Source organism: Dermacentor albipictus, chromosome 7 (assembly GCF_038994185.2).
Source record: "Dermacentor albipictus isolate Rhodes 1998 colony chromosome 7, USDA_Dalb.pri_finalv2, whole genome shotgun sequence".
In the NCBI taxonomy this organism is placed as follows: Eukaryota; Metazoa; Arthropoda; class Arachnida; order Ixodida; family Ixodidae; genus Dermacentor; species Dermacentor albipictus.
The window spans coordinates 118,391,891-118,412,919 of NC_091827.1; the positions used below are offsets into that span (position 1 = coordinate 118,391,891).

General features: G+C 46.7%; 1 long non-coding RNA gene across 1 annotated transcript in view; it reads left to right on the top strand.

Annotated features, from left to right (window-relative positions):
- The first annotated feature begins 15,592 nt into the window (after positions 1–15,592).
- The window catches only part of LOC135909584 (uncharacterized), a 74,512-nt gene continuing 69,075 nt past the window's right edge, over positions 15,593–21,029 (top strand). Inside the window, exon 1 of the long non-coding RNA XR_010566746.2 lies at positions 15,593–15,720. This is a non-coding gene — a long non-coding RNA (uncharacterized lncRNA). The remainder of the gene's footprint in view (positions 15,721–21,029) is intronic.

Consider the following 21,029-nt stretch of genomic DNA (forward strand, 5'->3'; position numbering starts at 1 on the left):
CAAAAATATATTCTCGGCACTATTGAATATAAAATATTTGGTGATTGGAGCTTTTATCAATATTACCGAAGTAATCGATAAAATTAACATAACACCCGTTACCAGGAACTCGTTTAATATGGTATCCGTGCACAGGTCCTCGCATTCATGAAGAGCTATCTTTCCGAAAGGTATCAGTTTATTTCTTGTAAGAGACGTATTGTCAACGAGAACGAAAATGATCTTACAGGTCCCTCAGGCAGTCTTCAAAATACCGTATTTGAAGTGCAATGGAGGGGTATAGTCTATATATAATCGCACTGTAGGTTCGTAGTTTACGCTCATGACACCTGTATTTTTTACCCACCACATAAAGTACAGGCCCTTCCGCAAAGTCTAACCAAGCTTTGTAATCTTCATTGTTATACGAACCAACGCTAGTTAAATAGTACAAAGGCAAAGGCAGTGATTTTTACAGAAAGAAATAGGCATATTTCCTGGTGACTGAACTTCCTATAGCATTTCAAGCATTTAGATTGTGAAAGCTGAAATAGTTTTGGGATATTGTTTTTTCACAAAGCTAACCCCAAGGCCGGATAACCTAATCCGGCTTCTAAAGATTGAAAAAACGCTTTATGCGTGATTTCTTACGTTGTTTGAATAATACCAGGCACACTTGTTTAATTACTACCGTGCATTAGGAATCAGTTACTTCTAGAGTTACAGATAAGCCAGGGATTACCTTATTGATAAAAACTAGAAAAAGTTGGCTTTTATATAGCGTGGTAAATTATAACGCAAGAATTGCACACCTAAAATACGGACGACAAAATTCTGGAAGGTGCTGACGTGCCGTTATACATGCGGTCTTCACTCGCTTCAAAATAGGCTACCTCGATTTTGAAACTAATTTCACGCATTGTGTAAAAATATTCCTCGGGTAGTAATGCCGGGCATGGCTAATTTATTCTTTAACTTAAAGCAATGGGGCTAAACTGTACACTCGCAGTTCTTTGTTATTTTTGTCTCTATATACGTTCGATATTTCATTGCGACTTTTGTGGCGTATGGATCTGATGTGCTAGTTTTTCGTGTTTCTCGTTTTCATTTTTTTGGGGACACAACAAACCAGATTCTTGTTTGTACCAGTTGGTTACATTCTTTTTAAACGACTTATTTCTGGTCTCTACTTGGTCTTCGTTGTTGTAATGAAGCTCTCTATTCTTGCTCTAGCAATTATTGCTTCTGTAATTTGAATACATGAATTACGATTTTTCTTCTAAGTAGAATTTTCGTATTTTATTGGTTTGTTAATTCGACAAAATGGATATTGGAGGTTGAGAACTTCTACTACCGTCGGTCGTGGATTTTCTCTTAATTTGCTTCATTTATTTCGTGTAAATGGAATATGCATGAAGATTCATTTCATTTGCGTGCATAACAGTTTTTACAGCATACGTGTGTTTCGTATAAAGGGTGCTTTAGGTATGAAAAAAGGAGCTACCAAACACAGTGATGGAACCAACGGTGCTTTGTTGGCAGTCGCCTTCCGCATCCTAAACACAATTGTAGTTCATATAATTAGGTTTTCTTAATATAGTAATTTCGCTTGTCAGCCTTCTCTTACAATCTGTTTCGTTATGTTATACAGGGGCACAATGCAGGATGCGCCGAATTTCTCGTTCACCCGAGTTTTACCCGAGTTTGTTCGACGACAGTCAGAGAACGGAGATAGCGCGGAACGCGGAAAAGCTACAGGCAAAATAATATGTAGACAAAAAGCTGCGTATGGCAGCGTGAACGCGCCCTGCGCGGCACGCTGCTTCCGCGTGTCAAGCGCAGAAGGCTGCACAATGAAACGCGCCAGCGCCTCCTATAATTATGAACGGATTATCCCAACTTGGATATACCGTGACAGTCCCGCTGTCTGTCTGCAAACTTCCCGTGAGCGCGGGTGCGTCAAAGGCGTGCCTCCTCTTTCGGGCACTATCTTTCTATCCTCTAATTAATGCTAACAGGGTGCATCCGGCGCATACTTGCACCTACCCTTTCGCTCAAACGAATACGTTAAAACGCAGCAAATAAAACTACAAATATTTTTATTTCTTTAAGTATCTGTTTTTCGTTTTGAGTGCTAGTAATTTCTTATGAGAAACGGACATCGACCAAATTATTAAATCTTGCGCTTCTTGCCGCGTGTGGAGAAGTGAGGCGAAAGCTTAAAAGCGGATACATTGAAGAGGGCCGCACGCGCGAGGGAGTTCATGCGCTGAGAATTCGCCAAGGTGCGCTGCAGTGCTATTCTCAATAAAGTCACTCCTGTCCCATGGAGGGTCATGATCGCTCTTCCTCTATTAGGGGAATAGAAACGCAGCGCTGCGGTACGGCTGTTGATCGCAGGCGTTTCACTAGGCTATTGAGGCCCCCGCTACACCAACTAAAGTCGACACATTAGTCATAGTTACGGGAGCAGCAACTGTCGCTGCAAAGTGGCGGTACGTTGTTTTAGGGTCCGTAGTGACGCAGTTCAGTGAAAATGTACCAGTTTATCTTTGTTCCCGAAGCCTCTGCGATACATTGCGAAGAAGTTCGTGCTTCCCAGCGACACAATTCATCGCTTGTCATCGCTTGCGCAGTGAAGGTGCCTCTGAGCGCATGTACGCAGTATTTGAGTGTGTTGTGCAGTCCAAGGTGCTTGCAGATCACCTCCGCTGGAGCGAGCAGCGCTCGCAAATGGATATCGTAACGACGCCGCAGCGATCGCATTTGGTCAGGTGAGGACTCTTGGGCGCAGTTATGAAATGAGTCTTCGAACGTAGAAATGTGTTGGAACTGTTGATTGCGTGGTGCTTGTGATGAAGAAATGCCATTGCACTGGGTTTAGAAGAGCGTGCGATTCTCGGACGCTGATCGCGTTTGTATCGTCAGGTCGCGCATGCGCTCCTGGAAGGGCCCCTTCCGATTAGACTGATCAACGAAGCACGTGTCTGTTATCGGGCAGTCAGCCAAAGCTATATATACCTGTAAGCATCCCTGCATAAAACGCACTTCTTGTTCTTGTTGCACCCATGCTGGTGGTCGTCACTACGCACCGGAACATGGTGTCAGAAGTGGGATAGAATTGCGCAAGCAGTAACGCATCGAAAGACGGGCGTCTCAGTGAACCGACAAGATGGATTTAGTGAAGCCGCCGCAACCACAGGTGCTGTACGGGAACACCGCAAGGAATTGGTGCCTGTTCAAGCAGAGATTCGAGCTGTTCTTGCAAGCAACGGAAACGGCGAAAGCACCAAGGTCTGAGCCAGTCAAGACTGCGCTCCTGCTCACCATTGCCAGAGAGGACGCCCTAGAGGTATTCAACAATTTTTCGTTTTCGGACAACGAAAGTAAAGAGGATTATGGAACAGTGACGAAAAAGCTTGAAGAATCTTGTCGGCAACAGCAAAACGAGGTGCATGAACGCTATGTCTTCCGTACAAGGACTCAAGCTGAGGGGGAGCCTTTTGAGCATTTCGCTCGAGACCTGAGTAAGCTAGCCCACAGTTGCAGTTTTGGGGACCTCATTGATTCTATGGTCAGAGACCAGATTGTTTTCGGCACCGTTGACCCGAAATTGTGAAAGAAAATGCTGAAGTTTAAGGACGTTACATTACGCAAAGGCGAAGAAATCTGCAAGGCGGAAGAAGTATGTGCTGAGTACAACAACGCATGGGGTCAAGCAGAAAACCAATGGCAGCAATCGAAATGCGCAGTTCGAATGTTCAGCGTGCGCAGTGCAAATGTCTGGCGCGCGAGAAACTTGCCTCGGGCTCCGAGCAATGTTACGCTCAACCTGAAACAGAAGTAGCGCAGATCAAAACAAAGAGGCAATTCAAATGTTCCAATTGCAACCGCATCCACGAACGTGGAAGGTGCCCAGTCTTTGGAAAAAAATGTTTCTCCTGCCGTGGCGCTAACCACTATTCGGCTTTTTGTAGGAAAGGTCCTCAAGTAAGCGCTGTGAGGGACGAGCACGCCGATTTTCAAATCCTGGATGTTGGCGTGGGCAACAAAGCTGATTGGGTTATTGACGCCCAAGTTGAGTCCCAACTGGTGTCTCTGAAGGTAGACAAGGGCTAGCAAGCCAACTTGCTGCCTCGCACCATTTTTCAAAGGCTCACGGTGAATCAATGTTTGAAGATAAGCCCCTCTGTTATGCGCTCACACAGTGGCAACATCATCAAGCATATCGGCGTGGCTACGAAACCAGTGACTGTGAACAACCGGAGCGAGTACTCAGAGCGAGCGGTGCGAGCAACCAAGCCATCATTGGGCTGTCGGCGAGCGAAACTTTGGGACTGATGTCGCGTACTGTGGGTTGTGTTCACATGAACAGTACTGACCAAATGACGAAGGAATTTCCAGAGTTGTTTCAGGGTATCGGCTGCCTGGCACGCCCGTACCATATGGTCCTGTGGGAGGAAGCAACACCGGTGGTCCAGCCGGTGCGACGGGTTCCCCTGAAATTGCGCGAGCCCCTCCGAGAAGAGTTGGACCACATGGAACGTGCAGGCATTATCGTCAAAATCAGCGAGCCGACGGATTGGGTAAGCCCCTTTGTCGCGGCAAGGAAAAAGGTTGGCAAACTTCGCATATGCATTGATCCAAGGCGCATTAACGCAGGCATAAAGCGAGAACACCATCAATCGCCAAAAAGAGAAGATATTGAGGCAGAGCTGGCCGGAGCCACATTTTTTACACGCCTCGACGCGTACTCGGATTTTCATCAAATCCCTCTTGGTGATGCCACTTCAAGGATATGCACAATTGGAATGCCGTTTGGTCGTTATCGCTTCTTGAGACTGCCCTTTGGAATCACTTCCGCACCGGAAGTATTCCAAAAAAACTATGAATGAAAGATTTGACCAGGCCCCAGGTGTGCGTATATATATCGACGACATACTCGTATGGGGGAGCACGAGGGAAGAGCATGATAGCCGCCTCCGTACGGTTCTGAATTTAGCAAGGAAGGCCGGCCTAACGTTTAATGCAACAAATAGTTGATTCGGGGTGACCAAAATTGACTTTTTGGGTAATGTGATCTGCCAACACGGAATAAGTCCGAACCCAACAATGACGTCAGCATTAAGCGAAATGCCTCAGCCATGCGACAAAGCAGGCGTCCAAAGAATGCTGGGGGTTGTAAACTACTTCGGTAAATACATACTCTACTTGGCAGTAAGAACAACGCTACTGCGAAGCTTAATGAGGAAGGACACGGTCTTTGAGTGGTCTCAAAACCATTGCAACGAGTGGCAAGCTATCTGCCGTATTCTAAGCAGTGCGCTACTGCTAGCCCTATTTTATGCGACCCGAGCAACCAAAATCTCTTTTGACACCATGTTCCGGTGCGCAGTGACAACAACCAGCATGGATGCAACAAGAACAAGAAGTGCGTTTTACTCAGGGATGCTTACAGGTATATATAGCTTTGGCTGACTTTCCGATAACAGACACGTGCTTCGTTGTTCAGTCTAATAGGAAGGGGCCATTCCAGGAGCGCACGCGCGATCTGACGATACAGTGTTTACGACGCTATGGCTCCGATACATCACCGATGGCAGAGCAGCCATTTCAAACGACTGCTGCGACACGCAGTCCTCAGCATCGTTGTCCCCCTCGGCGCGTCGACGCCTTGTAAGCAGCTACATTGACGTGCCGATAATTATTTACTGTGCGCTACGTCGCCACAATGCAGGTGTTGTGGGGCCATCTCAGCCCGAGAAGATGTATGCATAAGCCAGCGACAGTCAACGCTTTGTTTTTGATAGTGGTGCTCAGTACATCAGCGATGACAATGCTTTTTGCGTGTTTTATGTTGGCAGTCAAGATTGTTGATGCCTCTCAGCTCAACACCGCGTTGCTGTTGCTGGAGATAAGTTGGGCGTGGCCCAACTGTGGTGGGTGCGCGCACAAGAGTTACATGCCTCGCGCGGGGCGTGACCTCTAGTTTTGATTGACAGGTGAACTCGTGCTAAACTAGTACATCGCGAACCCCCCCCCCCCCCGCCCCCGGGTTTAACTCTGCAACATGGCGGCGGCAGCAGCAGCCTGCGTCATTGCATCCAGCGGCAGCAAGCGTCAGTATGACTGTCTGGACCCGTTCACCTACATAACCGACAGGGAGTTTCACCGTCCTTGTCACCTGTCCAAGACATCAGCGCGCTGGCTGTGTGATGATCTAGGCGAAGACTCTCATCTGCGGAGACAGCGTGGCGGGCTTTATTCGGTCACCGTCGTAGAGCAAGTCCTCTATGCCCTCCGCTTCTACGGGACTGGGAGTTTTCAGGGAAGCGTCGGCGCCGAGCGTTACATTGGACGTCATCTAACTAGTGTTAGCTACTGTGTCAGAGATGTGTCTGACGCGCTTATCGATGCGGCAGTGCGTAAGCGGTGGCTACCTTTCCCGAAGGCTGCGGCTGAGCAGGCATATATAAAGGAATGCTTCCTACTTCGCGGGAACATTACGAACGTAGTGGGGTGTGTCGGCGGAATGTACGTAGGAATGAAGGCACATCAAATGTCAGCGTTACTGTGATTAGTGTTGAAGCAATCTCTAGACACGCCATATTGCCAAATTTGTCACTTCTGTGTAGCCGACTTAAATTTTGTGTTACCGACATCTCGAATACGGCTGCCTATGATACTGAATTTTTCGCTGGTTGCTGACTTTTTGCCGATTGTTCTACTCGCCTGTCAGGGAGCCTTCCAAATAGCTCACTTTCTTGGGAAAGAGGTTAATTGAGTATAAATAGATAAATGGATATCGCAAATTGTGTGAAGTAACCTATGAATGCTAATCTCATAAAGAACTTGGGGTATTTCATTGGTGAAGAGACTTAGTATGCATAATGCTGAATCTTGGTCATACGTCATCTATCGGCCGCACTATGAAAAGCGAGGCATAGCACAATTTGTTGCAGTGCGAGATGTGGATGTTACGCCAAGTCGGTTGTGGCTATGCATTTGCGGCAAAATAAAAATGCATTGAGAATGCTAGTGTGCTGGCTTGCATGAAGAAAATACTTCCGATTGTTTGCTCTGTTCACTGTTGCTGCATGTGCCAGAGGTTCAGTGTATCTTTCTTCTTTTAGGGGGGGGGGGGCAGCGTTAAAAAACGATATGGGGTTTTACGTGCTAAAACCGCTTTCTGATTATGAGGCACACCGCAGTGGAGGACTCGGGAAATTTCGACCAGCTGGGGTTCTTTAACGTGCACATAAATCTTAGTACACGGGTGTTTTCGCATTTCGCCCATATCGAAATGCGGTCGCCGCGGCAGGAATTCAATCCCGTGATCTGGTGCTCAGCAGCCGAACACCATAGCCACTGAGCAACCACGGCGGGTGGGGGGGGGGGGGGGGTCAGCGTTATTCTGGATGGATAAATCATACATTTTCCTCTCATCATCATCATCATCATCATCATCATCATCATCATCAGCCTGATTACGCCCACAGCAGAGCAAAGGGCTCCCCCATACTTCTCCAACAACCCCGGTCATGTACTAATTGTGGCCATGCCGTCCCTGCAAACGTCTTAATCTCATCCGCCCACCTAACTTCCTGCCGCCCCCTGCTACGCTTCCCTTCCCTTGGGACCCAGTCCGTAACCCTTAAAGACCATCGGTTATCTTCCCTCCTCATTACATGTCCTGCCCATGCCCACTTCTTTTTCTTGATTTCAACTAAGATGTCATTAACTCGCGTTTGTTCCCTCACACAATCTGCTCTTTTCTTATCCCTAAACGTTACACCTATCATTCCTCTTTCTATAGCTCGTTGCGTCGTCCTCAATTTGAGTAGAAACCTTTTCTTAAGCATCCAGGTTTCTGCCCCGTGGGTGAGTACTGGTAAGACACAGCTATTATATACTTTTCTCTTGAGGGATAATGGCAACCTGCTGTTCATAATCTGAGAATGCCTGCCAAATGCACACCAGGCCATTCTTATTCTTCTGATTATTTCCGTTTCATGATCCGGATCCGCCGTCACTACCTGCCCTAAGTAGATGTATTCCCTTACTACTTCCAGTGCCTCGCTGCCTATTGTAAATTGCTGTTACCTTCCGAGACTGTTAAACACTATTTTAGTTTGCTGCAGATTACTTTTTAGACCCACTCTTCTGCTTTGCCTCTCCAGGACAGTGAGCATACATTACAATTGGTCCCCTGAGTTACTAAGCAAGGCGATATCATCAGCGAATCGCAAGTTACTAAGGTATTCTCCATTAACTTTTATCCCCAGTTCTTCCCAATCCAGGTCTTTGAATACCTCCTGTAAACACGCTGTGAATAGCATTGGACAGATCGTATCTCCCTGCCTGACGCCTTTCTTTATTGGGATTTTGTTGCTTGCTTTAGGGAGGACTACGGTGGCTGTGGAGGCGCTATAGATATCTTTCAGTATTTTAACATACGGCTCATCTACACCGTAACACACCGGCTACACACAGGCTACACCGGCTCATCTACACCGATTCCGTAATGCCTCCATGACTGCTGAGGTTTCGACTGAATCAAACGCTTTCTCGTAATCAATGAAAGCTATATCTAAGGGTTGGTTATATTCCACACATTTATTTATCACCTGATTGATAGTGTGAATATGATCTATTGTTGAATAGCCTTTACGAAATCCTGCCTGGTCCTTTGCTTGACAGAAGTCTAAGGTGTTCCTGATTCTATTTGCGATTACCTTAGTAAATAGCTTGTAAGCAATGGACAGTAAGCTGATCGGTCTATAATTTTTCAAGTCTTTGGCGTCCCCTTTCTTATGGATGAGGATTATGTTAGCGTTCATCCAAAATTCCGGTACGCTCGAGGTCATGAGGCATTGCGTATACAGGGTGGCCAGTTTCTCTAGAACAATCTCTCCACCATCCTTCAACAAATCTGCTGTTACCTGATCCTCCCCAGCTGCCTTCCCCCTTTGCATATCTCCCAAGGCTTTCGTTACTTCTTCCGGCGTTACCTTTGGGATTTCGAATTCCTCTAGATTATTTTCTCTTCCATTATCGTCGTGGGTGCCACTGGTACTGCATAAATCTCTATAGAACTCCTCAGCCGCTTGAACTATCTCATCCATATTAGTAATGGTATTGCCGGCTTTGTCTCTTAACGCATACATCTGATTCTTGCCAATTCCTAGTTTCTTCTTCACTGTTTTTAGGCTTCCTCCGTTCCTGAGAGCATGTTCAATTCTATCCATATTATACTTCCTTATGTCAGCTGTGTTACGCTTGTTGATTAACTTCGAAAGTTCTGCCAGTTCTATTCTAGCTGTAGGGTTAGAGGCTTTCATACATTGGCGTTTCTTGATCAGATCTTTCGTCTCCTGCGCAGGTATCTCCGCGCTGGTAGTTTGCTGGTATCCTGCCTAACGGAGTTACCACCGACTTCCATTGCACACTTCTTAATGATGCCCAGAAGATTGTCGTTCATTGCTTCAACGCAAAGGTCCTCTTCCTGAGTTAAAGCCGAATACCTGTTCTGTAGCTTCATCAGGAATTCCTCTATTTTCGCTCTTAGCACTAACTCATTGATCGCCTTCTTATGTACCAGTTTCTTCCGTTCCCTCCTCAGGTCTAGGCTAATTCGAGTTCTTACCATCCTGTGGTCACTGCCGCGCACCTTGCAGAGCAGATCTACATCTTGTATGATGCCGGGGTTGGCGCAGAGTATAAAGTCTATTTCATTTTCAGTCTCGCCGTTCGGGCTCCTCCACGTCCACGTTCGGCTATCCCACTTGCGGAAGAAGGTATTCATTATCCTCATGTTATTCTGTTCCGCAAATTCTACTGATAACTCTCCCCTGCTATTCCTAGTGCCTATGCCATATTCCCCCACTGCCTTGTCTCCAGCCTGCTTCTTGCCTACCTTGGCATTAAGGTCGCCCATTAGTATAGTGTATTTAGTTTTCACTCTACGCATCGCCGATTCCACGTCTTCATAGAAGCTTTCGACTTCCTGGTCATCATGACTGGATGTAGGGGCGTAGGAGGACGGACGGACTGTCCGGAGCTAGTGATTCTTAGCACCCTACGCTGCGTTGCAGGTCTGACCGCTGCTGGGGACTGAGGGCCGGGGTTTGATTGTTGTGTTCATATACCTGTACAATCTTCATTTTGTACCTCTTATTAAGTTTCACAACAAGACCTGCCACCCTCTCGTTAATGCTATAGAATTCCTGTATGTTACCAGGTATATTCTTATTAATCAGGAATCCGACTCCTAGTTCTCTTCTCTCCGCTAAGCCCCGATAGCACAGGACGTGCCCGCGTTTTAGCACTGTATATGCTTCTTTTGGCCTCCTAACTTCACTAAACCCTATTATATGCCATTTACTGCCCTCTAATTCCTCCAATAGCACTGCTAGACTCGCCTCACTAGATAACGTTCTGGCGTTAAACTTTGCCAGGTTCCTATTCCAATGACGGACTGTCCGGAGCTAGTGATTCTTAGCACCCTACGCTGCGTCGCAGGTCTGACCGCCGCCGTGGTCAGTTGCTTCGCCGCTGCTGGGGAGTGAGGGCCGGGGTTTGATTGTTGTGTTCATATAGGAGGTTGTGGCCAAGTACTGCACCAGCGTGGCCAATCCTGCTCTGGTGAGGGAGTGCGTTACCGGTTCTGGTCACCGGGATCAGGCGACACTCCAGGCCTTGTTTGTGCAATTTTAACAACACGCGGATTTTTTTTTCTTTTTTTTTAATCCTGTGGAAAATTGCCGGCAACGGGATTCGAATCACGGACCTCTTGCACGCGAGGCGGGTGTTCTACCTCTACGCCACCGCTGCACCGCTCATAATAGGGCTCTAATTCTTAAGTAGTAGAACAATGCAGATCCAATGCTCTGCAGAACTCGGTGCGCTTGAAGATGTCATGAACCACCAAGGCAAATTTACATATATGGAGAAATGTGGTGCAGATGCCAACGAAAAGTGGGTCTTTAACTCGCCGTGATAAAAATAAAAATTGCAGAGCAAATAGACCTTTTTTACAGCTTTATAGCAATGATTACACAAAATGCGACATGCTCAAACGAGTAAAAATTTGCCGCAATGCCAAAGTAGGATGAGCGACTTGCAGCATATTTTGGCATTGAATATGTCTTGCAACCGCTATTTTTGTTGTAAGCCTTGCTGTCACACCTTTTCCTCCAGCACTTCCTTTACTGCAACGTGGCACTATTTTTCCATTAGTGCCAAGATGATGATGGTAACCTCAGCAGTAAGGCTGCTTATGCTTGCCCCTTTGATTCCTGCGAGTTTAGTGGTAAAAAATATGGCACGTGCATACACCTATGCTGCAAAATTTAACGCTTGTGATTTTTTGGAGAGATAATTTGTGTAGGGACATTTCAAAGATGTGCGTCATTGTAGCCTAATAACTAGAGCATTGGTGAGGTTGACGACTGGGTGCATTGCTATAGAAGCTTGAAGTTGAATTGCACAACAATTCGATGGGACATATAGAAGAGAAATACACACAGCAGAACGCTCTCCTGTTTGTGTTACTCCTATTTGTGTGCCATCAAATTGTTGTGCGATCCAACTTCAAATAGAGCATTGGGCTTCTTTGGTGCAGGACTGATGTAGTGTGAGCTATTCGACAACATGCCAGTGCCTTGCCGCACAATTTGGATGTCTGAAGGTTTGCAAACAAAGCTTTGCTTTCAAATCCACCTGCTCATGTAATACAAGCACTGATTGAAATAACCATCATACAAAAATAATGGTGAAATCAATGGCTTGTGAAAAGTATAATTTGCATATTGGCACTGCTGACATAATAGGTGCCATACCGGCCTCAAAATTGTACTGGACAGAGCAGTTTGTTTCCTATGTAAAACACAAGCTTCCATTACATGTTGTGCAGATAACCAAGCTTTTGACGTTGTGGACAACATCCACTGTGTTCTGTTTTTGATTCTAAAGAAGTGCCAAACACCACCTCTTTTTCAAGAACATCATGGAAATATTGGGCGAGACATTTTTACAGCCCCTCATAATGGAAGTATGGCCAGCCAGCTGTGCTTGGATGCCTTTATAGATTTCTGTTCCTGATCATTGCGAGCTATCAGGTTGCCAAAGTCTATGCAACTGGTGCAAGGCATTACGTGATTCTACAGTTGAATATAACTTTAGGAGGCCGCGGAATTTGCACTTTAAAGGCAGGTGAACACAAGCCTGCACCAATGGGCACGCCCTCTAGACTGACGTCGTGCCGCCGGACGCACTAAGAACCGCTTGTTGGAGAGAGACTGTTTCTTCAGACGTGGAGGCAATCGGCTGCTGCGCTTTGGTCATCTGGGCGGGGCCTGTCCTGTCTTCTGAAGTTGTATCCGTCTGTAGAGGATGCCGCCTTTCATACAACACAAAAGGACACAGTGAACAATTATTTGGCCGATGAAATGGATACACCAGAAGCGAGCTATGCAAAGTCTGGAGCTGTGTGAAAATTATTAAATGCAAATATATTACACTGTTAAACAATATCTGGCATCCAACATGCAAGTAATGGCACGTTTGAATCGGGGAGTGTTGCAGTCATATGCACAGTCTATAACTGATGGCATTATTAGGCTCCTGCTGATTCCTTGTCTTTTCATTGTGAATTACACCGTTCATCTTGTGGCTAATCAACACGCACTGCATTCTTGCGCATAGAAAGAACGAACGGCACAATGATGTGTATGCAGCATTATTGCATGTTTCATTTACATGGTTCAAGAGTGGTACAGGTTGTCCTATATTTTTGCCTATTTTGAAGAGACACCAAGTGCATGTTACAAGTGTCCTAATATGCACAGTGCAATGTTTACTGCAACAATTTTATCCATGCGCTTGAATAATTGACAAAATAATAAACTGAACGCTCCTTTATAAGGAGTCTTCTGGGGGGTCGACTGGAGAGCAGGGAGGGCACCGTTACTACTGTTGCAGAGCAGCTCTCTGGACCTCTGTCACACTCAAGAGCACGTGCCTGGCGCTCGCCTTCTGCCATCAGGCAGTTGAGTGCCTCCAGCAACTCAATGTCTTGCTGCAAAAAAAAAGAGGAATATTGGAATTAATCAACAGCATATAAACCATTATTTACAAAGAAAAGTGCTTGTTGTACTATAGGTATAGGTACTAAGTGCCTAGTTTCTAGTATGCATAATAAAACAATGTGTTAGGACAACATTGCTTTATTTTTCATAACTAGGGTTGTTTTTTCAGAGGCCATTGTTATGGTGATTAGTGTGCCAGCAGCTGAGGTGTCCCCGTACCTTCACGAGTCTCTACTGTCAGCGCCACAGACCTATTTTTGTTCACTGGAAAACAAGTGCCTCTCCCTACAATCCCGTCTTTTACGAGCTGTTTGCTTCTTATGCCTACAAACATCATATTTTTGTCTCATTACGCAATTTTCTACCACCCTCGGCTGTAGTACTCTCTCCTCGACATTCATTCTGTCACGCTTTTGTAATCGCCTTCAATGAATTGGCAAGAAGTGATTGAAGACGTGCATGGCCTGCCTGCCGATTCCTTTTTTCCTTAATTTCAACTAGCGTATCAGTTGCCATGGTTTACTACGCAACTGTTTTCCTGCCTTAATGCTATCTCCAACAATTTTTGTTACTTCGCTTTCTGCACAGTCCTCGACTTCTCAAGTTTCTTTGTTAACCTCCAGGTTAATGTCCCATATTGCATAACCCGTAGAATGCAATGATTGTAAACTTTTTTCAAAGGTATCTGTAACATGGCGACTACGATTCGGAATGCCTTTCATGTTCTGCTCAACCCATGAAATGTTTGTATAAGTTTTCTGCTTTATATCAGTACCTGATATTGTTATTTCCCCTGTATAAAGATACTCTTCCAAAGTTTCTGCGGGCTTAATGTCACTCATGAATTTGTTATCTCCCCTAGTTAGTGGAAGTTACCTTCATCTTCTCCATATTTTCGTGGGCCCACGTGCATGTAAAAGCAGCACCACTCATTAGCTCGCAATGCCTTTTTTAAACGTGACCTAATCCGTGCACTCTTATTATGCTAAGCATGAAGCAGTAGAAATATACTTCTCTGCAGTTTGTCGATGTCTCCTTCACTGTGTTGGTAGCGAGATCCATCGTCGGCACCACCTCCTTGTAACCTCGTAGCTATATAGGCTGTCTTCCTTTTGCACACACTATGTAATATTCGTGACACTCGCAGTCACGCAGAGTGGAGGAACTCAGCGCACTCGCAGAAGCAGCACCGGACAAGTTGTTTCTTTAACATTGCGCCGTGAACAGTAGGTGCGCGTTGCGATCTGTAAAATTGCCGAAGCTATTAGCAGTCTTACGGGGTGCACGGAAAGATTGCTCACTGAGGAGCAGAACTATCCAAGAAATTGTGGTCATTGTCGAGTCTGATCACTACGTCGCGCACTGCAAGGTCGTTGTACGAGTTTGTTTACACTTGGCCTCTTCGATGTTTAGCCGCCATGCTCGCCCGGTGAATCGATGTGATGACGCCACCACAGCGTTCCCTCGTGGTATAATGGAAAGCGTACTAAATGACAAATTAGTCTAATACACATTCAGTGTACATCTTGTAAGCTTTAAAATGCTTCTAAACCACGTTGAAGTAACTAATAATGTTGTACTAAATGTATTTGTTTTGTAACTTGCTTGTACGTGTAATGCACTCGGTGGAACGACAAACATGTGAAAGAAGGCACGACCATGCACCGACGGTATGATCACGTGAGCCCCAGTATGCCGACCGCCCAGGAGGCAACGCCGAAGGAATGATAGCTACCCAGAGTGAACCTAGATAAACCAATGAAACTGGGAGCTTGTCGAAGGATAAACTGTGTCACGGTACCATTTCTGCTTTCACCTTTGGGTGTCGCCAGAGCTCGTGAAAATCCCGAGTTTCGCTAAACTCGGCACATCCTGCATAGCACCCCAGCTGTCCCTCTAAATTTTGCATTTTCAAATTTGCAGTAGATGACATACCACGAAATGGCACCAGGGAAGAAGTGTGCGCCCCTTTTTGACAAGTGTATAAATATGCACTCTCAATACTACCTAACCCTGTGGTCGAAGCACACTCGTTGAGAGTCCGGCTATGCGGTGGCAAATACATATGATTGAAGCTCAATCGTCATTCATAATAAATATCATATTTTTTCCAAAACACAATTTCGAATACTACATTCCCCGACTCTAGGATCTGTTATCCTCCTGCTTCTGTCGTTTAGGTTGCAAGTTTTTCAAGATATCGCAATTGTTTGTTCTAGAAAAACGGTAGGTAACCAAACGTCAGAATATCTACCCTTAGAGCCTTGTGAGCTTAAATCGTCTTTGTATATTTCTTCGCATTTCATGAAGAATCTGAAAGAGCCACCCTCGCCATTCAATTTACTCCGCGAAAACGAACATGAACCACATTTGAATGAATCCTTACGTATGAGCACTTGCGACTCCCCCATTCATTGCAAGGCGTCTTAAATGGGAAGACGAAGCTTCCGCGTAGGATGCACATGTGTGCGCAGGTGGGGCTTTCTCGTTGCCTTCGAGAAACGTGCTTGTTGGATCCGTCGTGTGGAGTTATGAGTGAATGCGTAGTCTTTTGTGCAGTTTCTATCATCCCTGTTGCATTTGGAAGGTTGTAGTTCCTCTGATACCACACGGAGTTAAGACACCATAGGCGTATGTTGTCTGCAAAAGAAATGTAAGTAGCTTTTCCTTACTCACTGGTACTTATACGTTACCACTGAAGTATGGTTATTATTGTGCTTTATAGGACAATCATCGAATTTCATGTATCTGAATAATTTTACACATACTGTGTACTCTTTTTGATGATAATTAGCCGTGTCTTCTTCAACTCTATTTTCAATTCTATATACATGTCTGGTACAATAATTTGTCAGTGAAATCTATGCAGGTGCCTCAGCATACAGTGGCGTTTGCGTTGATAGTTTCCGTGTACATGCTAACGTGTGGCACACTTTTTTCTAACACGCACGCTTGAATTGATCCATCCATTCATCCATCCATCCATCCATCGATCCATACGTATGTACGTACATACATACATACATACATACATACATACATACATACATACATACATACATACATACACACATACATACATACATACATACATACATACATACATACATACATACATACATACATACATACATACATACATACATACATACATACATACATACATACACACACACAGACACACACACACACACACACACACATGCATGCATGCATGCACGCATGCATGCATGCATAAATACATCTTTACTTCATGCTCATATTTCATGCCCCCATAAGCGCAAGGCCTTTGTGTCAGGGTAAACATAAAGTGCTACCTCGTTCCTTACACGACAGAAGTGCGGCATATGTTGTAGTGAAGAAGAACGCATGGACGGTAGGGAGCAGGATTGCCAACAGCATCGCATGCCGTAGATGCTCGAGCTTAGAGATTATGCTCGGTCAAGCGCTCTACCCGTCATCCGTCCGCCGCCTAGTAAACCTCCTTTTTAATTGGTGGACGCGCTGGGTACCTTTCACGTCTACCATCCTGGAACTCCGCACTCGGACGCTACCTTCCGCCAAACCAGACACCGACCAGTAGACGCTCCCGTCGCCGCCTGTTCTCTGCGCTAGCGCTATTCGCCAGCAGTATCCTACTACAGTAAAAGCTCGTTAATTCGAAACCGCAAGGGGAAGCCGCTTCAGTTCGAATTAACGAAAGTTCAAACTAACGAAAGTGAAGGAGAGCAACAGTACACTGCGATTTGGAAGCAGTAGGGCATGTCAGAAATTTGGCGTGTCAGAAAAAGATGGCGTGTGCCGCGGGCACACGCCTTCTTGAAGTCGAAGCTCTGGGTCCGACTGTGCCACACTACCGATGTCCGCCGAAACGAACGTTAGCCGAGGCTTAAAACCATCACAATGAATCGCGATGGCCGATACCTCCTAAGCTGAAAAGAGACGTGCACAACCGATGAAGACTGCCGAGACAAAGACGCTGAACATGTGAAGGTGGCGAAGGCCCTGATTCGTTGGTTCTTGATTGCAAGCGCAGCTGCGACGTACTTGATTCACTGTGTTACGATGGCGCTTGCCGTGCCCTCTCCACACAACATTAGCAGCTGTACAAGATTTGCAAAGCCTCCGAGATTCGCAATGGGCATGAAGTCTCGGAGGTTACGTAGAACGGAGAGGCGGCAGCTGCCGCTGCCTTCTGGCTGACCCCGCGTCGGTTAGATTTTTTTCCGATTTTGCCTTCTCTCGCCGTTCTCTCCGTTTCGGAGGCAGTACAGCCTTGTGTGTAGGCAGTAGGCGCGTTTCTCTGGCCATGTGCCAGGCGAGCGTAGTTCGAATTATCCGTGAGGGAACCTTCTCGCGTTCGAATTAACGGACTTTTTTATACATACACTTCTGTGGAGCTTGGCCGGACCAAATCGTACAGTTCGAATTATCCATAAATTCGAATTATTGAAGTTCGAATTAACGAGCTTTCACTGTATCTTCAGCCGGACGGACAAAGCATATAGGCCTTCGAGCTTATAGGTCTTCAACGTTAAGATTGGCTTGCGTCCTAAGGGTGTTTGAGCGCTCACAACAAATGGAATGGCTCTACCAAGCTAACCAACGTCGTTTTCTGCATTGCGGGCATGGCCAACTTCTGGTTGAAGATCCATGAGAGCGATTTCCCAACGTGTCCAACGTTCAAGGCGACGTTTAGTGAGGTATTTAACGATTTGACCATACCGCCGTCCGCAAACATCGCGCTCAGCAGCGTTGGCGCACCCACGCACACGACTCAGTGAAACATTCACCAGTTACGTAGAGGACGTTGTCGATCTATATGAACGCGTCAATGCCACCATATCGGAAGCGGACTCAATTAAGCATATCATGAAAGGAATTGATGATGATGCTTTCCGAATGCTACTGACCAAGAAGCTGAAAACTGTTGCCAACGTTATCACGCTCTCTCAGAGCTACGACGAGCAACGCAAACAGCGAGTTTTGCCGAGGTCTCCTTCTACAACCGGTGCGTTGATCTCCAGTCTGGCCATTGGTTCCGATCAGATGCCGCTGATAACGAAGAGCATAGCCTTTGTCCGCGAACAAGTTGTGCGACAGTTTTCCCTGGTACCCTTCACTCAGCTGCAGCCTAGTCCTTTGCCATCTGTTCTGCGCAACGTCATGGAAGGAGAAGTCGCTGACGCACTACCGGTTGTTCCCCAGCAGCCGCTTGTGGCTGCTCCGCTAACTTATGCTGTGGTAGCTTTCAAGCCACGCCAAGAGCCGATACGCTCCTTCTAGCAGCCCGTGTGCCGCCCTTCTCCCCTCATCTCCTGGGCCGGCACTCGTGTGGCCAACCCGGGGCACACGTACGGTAATCGGCCTATATGCTTTATATGTAGGTATTCCGGACACTTCGCAAGGTTCTGCCACCGGGTGCAAACAGTCGACAATCATCTCCGGGCAGCTCATTGTCGGGCCCACTCCAATACAAGTTACACTCCATCTGACCCACCGCCATCTCATACTCTGACTGATCGTCCTCTCTTCAACCATTGCCGCTCGACATCCCCACGTCGGCCGTCACTTTCACCGATGCGTCGGCGGCCCGTTTCTAACAGCGAGGGAATCTAGACGACGCCATTCCAGAGGCAAGAACTACGCAAGTTTCGCAACGCGGTAGTCCTCGTTCCTTATGTGCTAATGTTATTGCCATGTTCATCGTATATGTCGCTACAATCCCTCTCGTTGATATCGGCGCAGTTGTTTCTGTTATGGCTGCAAGATTTTGCCATTCACATCGTGAAGTACAGACGCCTCTTTCTGCATTGTCCCTTCAGACTGCACGTGCTCAGCCCGCTGAAACAACCGCACCCTGTACAGTTCATGTCCTGATTCAAGACGTTATGTACACTATTGAGTTTGTAGTGCTGCCACGCAATTATCCTAGGATGGGATTTTCTCTCTTCCCACAACGCTATACTTGATTTTGCTCACGCTGAGGTTGAATTCACCCAGCTCAGTGATCTCAACTTCATTGATCCGCATTCTTCTGCTTAACTTGTCGTCAAGGACGACACCAATATACCACCTTGCTCATCAGCACCTGTACCAGTCACACATAGCGCTATCTACGATGGAACGGTCTTCTTCAAGCCGCCCAACCTGTTCGTTGCCCGAAAAGCCCTTGTTCTGTGCCTATTTCTAGTCTAGACCTTGCCGCCAGTATTAGCACAATGCGCGTTTATAACATGCTTTCATCCCCGCTCACATTGCTTCGCCATGAATGCCTTGGCCAAGTCGAGACCATCGATTCTATGCAGATTTTATCCGTCCCCAATGAGGCGTCCCCTACCATCGTGCTTGATCTGAGCACCTTCTCTGCTCGTGATGCAACATCAACGGACGTTTTCAGTCCATTCATCGCCAAAGATCTGAGACCCTCACAGTGGGCCTAACCTCTGACCATTCTGCAGCACTTCTTTCGACATCGCACAAGCAGTCTTAGGCCGCACATTAACAGTCGAGCAGCACATCGACACTGGCTGCCACTCACCGCTGCGCCAACGTCCGCATCGCGTATCTGCTGCGGAACACCGCGTCATTGCCGACCAGGTCGACATGCTCAGTCGAGGCGTGATTAAACCTTCACATAGCACATCGGCTTCTCCTGTGGTACTTGTCAGAAAGAAAGATGTTTCCATATGCTACTGTATAGATTGTAGGCACTTCAACAAGATCACGCTAAAGATGTTTACCCATTGCCGCGCATTGATGATGCGTTCTACTGTTTACAAAGGCTGAGTACTTCTCTTCATTGGACTTGCCGTCATGCTACTGGCAGGTCCCGATGGCCGAGGCCGATGACCCAAAAACTGCTTTGTTACTCCAGATGGTCTATATGAGCTCACCGTCATGCGTTTCGGAGTTTGCAACGCGCTTGCTACATTCGAAAAGATGATGGGTAACGTTTTGTGTAGCCCTATAATGAAGATACGTTTATACTACCTTGACGGACATCGTGGTATCCGCCCCTGATTTCGCAACACAACTACGCCGCCTTCAACACGTGCTCAGTTCCTTAACCAACGCCAGTCTGCAGCCTAATCTCAAGAAATGTCGCTTTGCCACGCGCAGGTTGACGATCCTCGGCCCCGTTGTGTACATAGATGACATTCTTCCGGATCCCGAGAGATTGCGGACCGTCCCTGCGCTCTCTAAGGCCGCTACAGTGAAAGAACATCGCAGTTTCATCGGCTTATGCTCTTATTTCCGGCGCTTCAATCTAACTTTTGCATGGATACTATCACCCCTGCATGCGACAGCTTCGGGGCGCCAAGGACCTCACATCGTGGTCCCCTGCCTGCGAACATGTGTTCACCACCTTGCGCCGTCTTTTTACGACACCACCTATTATCCGGCACTTTGACCCTCAAGCTCCTACTGAAGTTTATACCTACGCCAGGGGTGTAGGCAAAGGTGCGGTTCTGGCACAGCGTCATCCTGGTCAGGCAAAATACGTCGTAGCTTTTGCGAGCCGCACGCTGACCAAGGCGGAGGTCAATTACGGCACCAGGGAAAAGGAGTGCTTGGCCGTTATTTATATGGCCGCTCTTTGGACGTAGTGACCGACCATCATGTGCTGTGGTGGCATTCGAATTTAAACGTCCCACCTGCCACCTCGCTTGCTGGGCTCTGCAAATACAGGAGTACGACATACGCGTGGTGTATCGTTTCGGGCAGAAGCATTCCGACACGTATGCTCCTTCCCGCTTACCACTCTCGCTAGAGGCCAGTTGCGAGTCCCCCTTTGAATGCACGTTGTCTCTTCACTTTGACACTACTGCTGCCAAACAGCACAATGACCCCTGAATTGAATCCGTTTTCGACTTTCTCTCGGATACTTCAACAGTTCTTGCCTCTCGAACTGTTCAGCGCCATGTTCCTCAGTTGGTGCAACTTCCTCAAGTTCCGTGA